This window comes from Silene latifolia, chromosome 2 (genome assembly GCF_048544455.1).
Source record: "Silene latifolia isolate original U9 population chromosome 2, ASM4854445v1, whole genome shotgun sequence".
Taxonomy (NCBI): Eukaryota; Viridiplantae; Streptophyta; class Magnoliopsida; order Caryophyllales; family Caryophyllaceae; genus Silene; species Silene latifolia.
This window is the reverse complement of record NC_133527.1, coordinates 124,974,118-124,983,183: the sequence shown is the minus strand read 5'-3', so window position 1 is coordinate 124,983,183 and position 9,066 is coordinate 124,974,118.

Here is a 9,066-nt window from a genome sequence, read left to right as displayed (position 1 = left end):
TCCTCTCGTGGCAAGTGGAAGTAGTCGACTTGGTCGAATTCGGCCTCTTGATTGATTTTTGATCGATAGGGAGCTAAGCTGTCGCTTCGGATTTTCCATGATCCGGATACCTGATTGATGATGAGCGAGGAATCGTCGTGGACCCTCAGTCTCTTGATGCCAAGTGTTATGCCTGCTTGTAGGCCGATGAGGCATGCTTCATACTCGGCGGCATTGTTGGTGACCGCAAAGTCTGGTTTGACCGAGATCGGAACATGTTCTCCCTCTGGTGATATTAGAAGGATTCCTACCCCGAAGCCTCTTAGATTAGATGCACCATCGAAGTATAGGTCCCATGCGTCGGAGTCGGCAGAAAGGATGTCTTCGTCAGGAAGTGACCATGTGTTGGTCGATGGATCCTCGTTGACGGCATTTTCTGCCAGGAAATCGGCGACTTCCCTTCCCTTGATAACCTTGAGATCAAACTCGGATAGCATGAGTGTCCATCTAGACAGCCTTCCGTTTAGTACGGGTTTTTCGAAGATGTATTTGACCGGGTCCATCTTGGAGTAGATGTGAACCGTGTAGTTGAGCATGTAGTGCCGCAGCTTCTTTGTTGACCATACTAGGGCAAGGTATATCTTTTCCAGTTGGGTATACCTTGTCTCATACTCGATGAACTTTTTGCTGATGTAGTAGATGGATCGTTCTTCGCCGTCGACTGTTTGTGCTAGCATTGCTCCCATGGCTGTGTCGGTGACAGTCAGGTACAAGGATAAGGGAATTCCTTGTTGAGGTGGCATGAGAACAGGAGGTTTGGATAGGATTTCCTTCATACTGTCGAAGGCCTTTTGACAGTCGTCGTCCCAATCGGTGTGATCGGTAGTGCGAAGCTTCTTGAAGATTGGTTCACAAATAATAGTGAGCTTGGCTATGAAGCGGCTGATGCACTAAACCTGGCCGAGAAATCCCCGAATCTCCTTCTCGTTCTTAGGCCGAGGCATTTGTTGAAGGGCTTTGATTTTGATTGGATCAATCTCAATGCCTCTTTTTCTTACGACGTGTCCCAAAAGTTTTCCGGAGGTGACCCCGAATGCACACTTCTGAGGATTCAGTCTCATGTTATACTTTCGCATACGATGATACGAGCGAAGAATTTCTGGAGGGCGCTGATGTGGTCGTCCCGTTCTTTGATTTGACTATCATGCCATCGACATATACCTCTACCTCCTTGTGCATCATATCATGTAGGAGAGTGGTAGCGGTTCTTTGATAGGTTACTCCGGCGTTGATGAGGCCGAAGAGTATGACAGTGTAGCAATATGTGTTGGAAAATGTGTCCTCAACAATAGTGTGATCACATGATTTAATATCATAACTAAATCTCATACTAAGAATACAAAAGGAATGATTGTTTATATAGTCAACTGATCATCATTAATCGGTAATGATTGGATAACTAGAGTTTGACATTACTGTCGTATGACGGTGGTGGTCAGTTGATCCCTTTAGGTCACACCTATAGGATGAGGCCCAAATAGATATTTAATTAATTGTATGCGATACAGATTTATTAATTCCTTAATTATGGGAGTGCGATTTTGCGTCTTATTGTAATGTGATTAAATAAGATTTAATGTAGTAATTAAGTGTTAAATTGCTAAATTAGTTGAGGTTTTATATAAGTTTTGAGGTAGAGATAATTAGTTATTTAAAGTTACAAGGAGTTGTAATTTTAACTAACTAGCTATTACAGGACCCATTATATATTGATATAATGGTAGTATACTACTCAAAAGTGGAGTGTATATTATATTATTAATTGTAATATTTAAGTGTTAAATGATTACATTAATAATTAATTATGTAAGATAGTTAAACATATGACTTATGAGCATTTGTGGGACAAATGACAAAAGGCAAAAATAGAGCAAAAGAGCTCCATATTGTCGGCCAAGAGAGAGCAAAAGATGCTCCTTTTGTCTTTTGTTCATTTTGATTAAAGTGTGATTGTGACACAACATATAAGCTTTAATCATGGCTATTCTTACACTACTCTACCTACTTTATACAAATGAATAAAAACAAAAGGAAAATATTCCCCACTTGGACAAGGGGCAACCGATTTTTGCTCCTTAAGTAGAGCATTTGTTGCTCAATTTTTCTCACTTGGTTTTTACTTGTTTTTCACTTATTTTCCCTCACATGCAAATTGCTAAAAAACTCTCTTAAATACTAATACTCTCCAACTATTACTAGAGGTAGTAATACTAGAAATATTAGTAATACAAGGTAAACATTTCTACTACATATCTAGTTAATATTAGTAGGAATTTTTGGGATTAATCTTGGGTGCAACTTATTGGAGTGTTTTCTATACTTGGAGTCTTAGGAGGATCATCCATCATATTAAACTCAAGAACAAGTGAAGGAAGGTGACCTTACTTGTGCCCATATTTTCGAACCAATAATCAATGTAAGGGACATTGTTTTTCTTATAAATCTTTCCTTTTGTTATGCATGCACTAGATCTAAAGAACTAGAAATTAAAATGTTAATTTTTTCACTATTAAAAGAGTCTAATAATAGGTATATGAACCTAACAAGTGGTATCAGAGCATAAGGATGTTGCATGCATAATCGGTTATTGTTTTTCCGAGTTAAAAAGTTAACATATAAAACTAAAAATTTGTGATTTATAATTATAAGCTACTAAATCATCATGCACGTTATATATTCTAGTCCTAAAATGTTGTTAGGTCATTTTTATGATTTACGGAAATGTATTGCTCATTTTAAGGATTTTTGGTCATTTTATTACATTTTTATGACTAAAATGGGAGTTAAAATGCTAAAAATAGTTAAACTAAGTTTCTGACCTTGAAAATTTTATATGATCTCACATGCATATTTTACAAGTTGTGTATAAAATCTCGTATTAATTGGATTAATATTGCATGATTTATGATTTTTATGAGATAAAAATGGATTAAAAGAGGTAAAATGGTTAAAAATAGTTAAATTTCGAATTAGTCCATGAAATTTTAATATGTTGTTACATGCATAATTTACAGAGTGTTTGTAAATTTCGAGATTAAAAGATCATATTTAGCATGATTTATGAATTTTTAGAGTAAAAATAGCATAAATAGTGACTATTTTAGCATAAATAGCTCAAACGTATTACATGGCATGAGAAAATTATTTTAAGTCGAAGAAATATCCCACTAATCAGATCTAAAGTTGTAACAATTATTGGATTAATTTTTGGATACTTTAAATATTTTATGAGATAAAACCGATAAAATGCAACTATATTTTCTCAAAATTAATTCAAAAATTTTAACCATGTTTTTTGACATTATGAGTGTCATGGAATTATTCCAGAATGTTCAAAAATTTAATATTCAAATTTTAAAATTTTTATGATTTAATTTGGATATATTTCATATATATTATGATTTTAAGGTAAAAAATGAGCATAAAATTAAATCAAGTTGGATTATTGTCAAAAATTGAGTGATGACTAATTTTTTAGTCCTAAAAAGTGTTAGGATAATTAACTTGAGCTTAGATGTGATTTAAGTGTTAATTTGTGATTTTAAGAAGTTACGATCACACATTTCCATAAAACCGGATTATATAAACGATACAAGTTAAATAGGGCGATTTGGCACATAATTTGGCATGATAGGTACATATTATAATGCTTCATATTTCAATTGTTGAATGTCTTTTATTTATATAATTTTGAATTATGTAATTTTGTCTTAGTATGGCCTTAGTTTTAATCGATATTACCCGTAATGAAAGGGAATATTGATTCGGTTGTAATTTAATGTGATCTCGTATCACTTTTATTTCATTAGTTTTTCCATTTTACAAATGTATAATAGGAATAGTTTTGTATTTTTATAATTATTTGTAATTATGGAGCTTCTTCAAGACGGTGCCATTCGGAAAGGTGATCCGACGAAGACAGTATTCTTGGGAGGCGTGCCACTTGAAGATTCAAGGGATCAAAAGAGTTGGTTTCCGAATATGTAATAGATTATTTGATTTTCTATTTTTAGGAAGGCCATACTAGGAATTTTATTATTGCTTTGCATTTCTTTTAATATGTCACATGCATTGCCAAATCACCATAACAACACATGCATATCATATAGAGTCATCAACCGTTTCAATTAAAATTATCGTAGTTCACCGCTTTAGTTCACTTAAAACATGATAGATAATAAATTGACAAGACCTCTCACATATAATAATTGAGAAATAGCCTTACCAAATAGTAGAAACCATGAATCCCAATTTCATAAGGGAGTTAAGTCGGCTTCACCGTAATACAAACCTTGTTACGTTGGGTAAGTGGGTAATAAAATGTTATTACATCGAAATTTGGATTGAGCTCAATGGAAGTATTCGTGACCGTAGTCACATGTGTTCCGGGCTAAAGATGAAAATTAGAGTAATTTTTATCAACTGAGAGTTCTAAAAGTAGAATCGATTAAGAGGTTAATCCACTGAGTTATATTAATAAGGGATGACTCATCTTACTGTACCCGTATTAATGTGAATTTGGATCTCCGAATCATTTATGTTAGTTGGGTGGAGGTCACTACATAGATGCTTAAATACTTGTATTAAAATATACGAGTGCTATAAAACGATAGATGTTAATTAATTCCTTCATTTCCTATGTTGTAGTCAAATTTGTTTTATCAACCGCAATGGCAACTCCAATCACGTCCGCATCCACTAGTTCCACCATACTTACCAATGTGTCATGGCTCCGGCCCTTCATGGATCGTTGTAAGTTAGAAAAGAATGGGTCCGATTTCGCCGATTGGGACGCACAACTTCGCTTGGCCGCGGAGGGTGACGACAAGCTTCGTTACCTTACCGAAGCATCTCCCACTGAACCTAATGCTAGGTCCACCGCCGCCGCTAGGCAAACCTATGAGGTTTACCAAAAGGAGTCGGCCGCGATCAAAAATGTGTTGATCTTTGCTATGGAGGCCGAACTCCAAAGAAATGCTATAAAGATTAGCACCGCTCATGAGATCTACATGAAGCTAATGAACATGTTTTCATGAGCTCCTAGGGTCATACAATATGAGGCGGCCTCCGTATTCTTTGATCTTAACATTAAGGAGGGCCAAAAAGTTAGCCCTCATGCGCTCAAGTTGATGGAGCATGTTGAGACCTTGAAAATGCATAAGGTGGAGATTCCCAATAAACTCGTGATTGATCGCATCCTTCATTCCGTCAACAAAATCAAAGCATATGTTTAATTCCGGGTGAATTTAAATATGCAAGATAAGAAAGTTTCCCTTGATGAGTTGCACAAAATGCCTGTGCAAGCCAAAAGGGACATGGGGCTAAGTGTTAGCACCACCAAAGATGTGTGCAATGTCAATCATAAGAGCAAGGGAACCTTCAAGAAAGACGGGAAAAAGAAAAAGAAGCGAACTCCCAACAGGAACAAAGCTAAGACTTATGAAGCAAGCTCCTCCAAGCCCAAGTACAGTGCCTCCTCTGGGGACAAGTGCCACTACTGTTGTGGTGTTGGGCATTGGAAGAGAAATTATTCCAAATATCTTGGCAACATCAAAGCTGGAAAGGTTATTCCAGTAGGTATATGACTATCCCTATCTTTTATGTTTCAATCTCAACCTTGGTATGATGATACAAGTTGTGATGATTACCCTTTTTATTGTAAATAGGGCCTCCTAGCAAGGACAAGGGCAAGGAGAAGCAAGCCTATAGGATCATGTGGGAAGCTAGAGTAGCCGACCGTGGTGATGAATCATTGGAAGCTTGGCTGTAATTTGCTTTGTCTTTAATTTTATGATGTATTTGAAGTTTTTAGAACTATTTTGATTTCCTTGTGTGACTTGGAAATTGGTTTGTAATACTTTAAACAATTGTTATGCTTTGGATATTTGTGGTTTGGTTTTCAACCCAAATCACTTGTTTTATTACTTGTTCTAAAATCATCATCATAAATTACTTGCATATTGAAACATTAGATAGACAACTTAAATTGATCAAATAGACGATTATGATGATTGGATCATTATATGTCCATAAGCTATGAATTTGATTCTTCTTATGTTATTATTACTAAAAGTAACAACTTACTTATGTAAGATCAATTATAAAGTTGTGATGAGCTATTGAACTCATAAAGTAGGGAATTTAAGATACCATACGGACACATTATTCTAAACGGATGGTCAACCAGGAGATACCTAGAATAGAGAGTCTATTAAACAGATGACATGGATAAGACTCGCATATTACATGAATCAAACTGCCATGTTAGGAATGGCCTTTTGATAGCTAATACAAGTCTAGATAGACTCCTAATATTCCACTATATATATGTTTGTAACTCACAAAGCTATCTCTCAAGAAGATAGATGTATTTCTGAGAGATGGAGTGGGAGTAGATTGGATCGTTACAAACATGTCTTATAGTGTTACTTTGTGAAAGTAATGAAACTATAGAGTGGGGGCATAGTTCAGTGGGAGTTTATCGCACATGTCTTATTGTTTAAAAATATTACTTTGTGAAAGTGATAGTATCATGACCTTGTTACATACGAGCCGAAGCATTACAATCCGAAAATGGTTGCTCATGAGTAGATTTACTTTAAAGTGAGGGTCTCTTTAAAGGTAAATAGAGCTTCAGAGTACACAAATGCATAAGATTTACATGAAGATGTTGATCAAGATAAATTGTGTTAGGAATTGTCGCATTTCATTATAATGTAGAATGGCAAATAAAATTCGCTTTTCTAAAATGGGAATTTAGCTAGAGAAGGAAGTGTTTGAAACACAAAACCTTAGATAAAGATTTAAGTGTCCTAACATCTTATGCCTAGCTTTCTTAAGTGAACCTAAGATGGTCTTAAGCAAGCATTAAAGGATTATACTTTTCATGTGATAATAGTGAATGGTTTCATTCACATGATTGAAGAATCATGATTATACATGAAGTTAAGTGGGAGCCAGAATCATGTTTCCATGTCTTATATATTGAAGACATATTACTTATTGAGAATAATGTACCAATGCTCTCTTCTGGCAAGAGTGATTGGGAGACTTGGAATGGGATACAATGTATTCTAGATTTTTGAATCTATGTGAGAGAATATAGGCATAGAGTAGAGAGTCTTATGACGATAAGATCTTTCATACCTGCTGTACATCAACAAAGTCAAGTAGGTTATTCATGTTGATAGAAGTGGAAATACTATGATAGAGTCATAGTCATTCACTAAACCTATTAAGTTGTTGATTACATAAAATCGATTTCTAATGTTTCCGCCATTAGAATGATCATGTATGCCAACAGACACACATGCCATGATGTGATATATGCTAAGAACATGATAAGTCAATAACAAGACAATTCCCATGATATGGCTTGTGAAAGCATTAAAGAACATCCTTGAGATTCTTGAGAAGAATTAAGGATTCGTTCATATGTTTGGATGATAAACTAAGTTATGTGTTGATGGGTTGCACAAACTTTAGTTTCCAAACCAAAAGGGATTTGTTGAAATCTTAGGGTATCTTATTGACTAAGGAGTAATAGACTAGAAAAGTGTTTTAGTTTCGCACATTGCAAATCCTACAAAAGGAAGCTAAGTAAATTGTGGTAAAATGGTCAACATAGGGATTAACGGTGAATCCCTCTACAAATGACTTTATCACAAGTTATGTGATAACAGTGAGAGCATCTTTCGAGTTAAAGAGCCCAAGTCTAGTAAGAAGACTAGACAAATACTTAGAGATAAATTCAAGTTATTAGAAATAACATTGAATAGAAGGAAATAGCAATTGACAAAGTTGGAATATATGGATATAGGGTATATCCACTTGCCAAGCTTTTATTTCAATTTTACAAGTGTTAATGGTACACTAAAGATTATGGGATATGAAGTAGTAATAGTGTATTAACTATTCATATGTGATAATCGCATTTATCGTTTGAGTTTTATTAAACTCACCCATTACCTTGTTAAATCCAAATGGGTTGTTGAGAACAAATTGAACTTCATTAAAGTGAACTGGATTGACATGGTATTCGCCCCTAGTTACTTATATGAGGTGACGACTCTAAGTGACTAGAGTGTGATGCGATTTATGGCAAGTTCAAGTGCCATAGAGTCATATGGGATGACTAGTCGATCACATAGGCAGACTGTATGGGACACTCTGTCGGGCAGTGACCGCTTATAGAGTTCTGGTAATTCATAAAGTCTGGTCGTGGCAAGAGCTACTATAGTATTCTTGTGAGTCAATTCTTTTGACTAGAGACTATTCGCCCAAGTTGGCACAAACTCCTGATTAGCTTTGATTTATACTCTACGACTTCGTAAACGAGGTCAAACTGGGTATATTTTGGGTTATGATGAACTGTGGCTGAACAAAGGCAATAGTGCAATAGGAATTGTCCACCCCTTGTCAGGGTTATATGAAATCTCAAGGCCACTCGAGGAGTAGTTAACTGGAAATGCGTGGCCACGCTCGGAAGGTATCTATGGTAGATAATTCCGGTCAGACAGTTACTCTTCAGATCGAGGAAACCACTCAAGATATGATCAAATGTAAGTACGACCTGCAAGACACCTTGCATTGAGTGGGAGATTGTAATAGGACAAATAATTGGTGACGCACACTTGTCTCGGACAAGTGGGAGATTGTTGGAAAATGTGCCCTCAACAATAGTGCGATCACATGATTTAATATCATAATTAAATCTCATACTAAGAATACAAAAGGGATGATTCTTTATATAGTCAACTGATCGTCATTAATCGGTAACGATTGGCTAACTAGAGTTTGACATTACTGTCGTATGACGGTGGTGGTCGGTTGATCCCTTTAGGTCACACCTATAGGATGAGGCCCAAATAGATATTTAATTAATTGTATGCGATACAGATTGATTAATTCCTTAATTATGGGAGTGCGATTTTGCGTCATATTGTAATGTGATTAAATAAGATTTAATTTAGTAATTAAGTGTTAAATTGTTAAATTAGTTGAGATTTTATATAAGTTTTGAGGTAG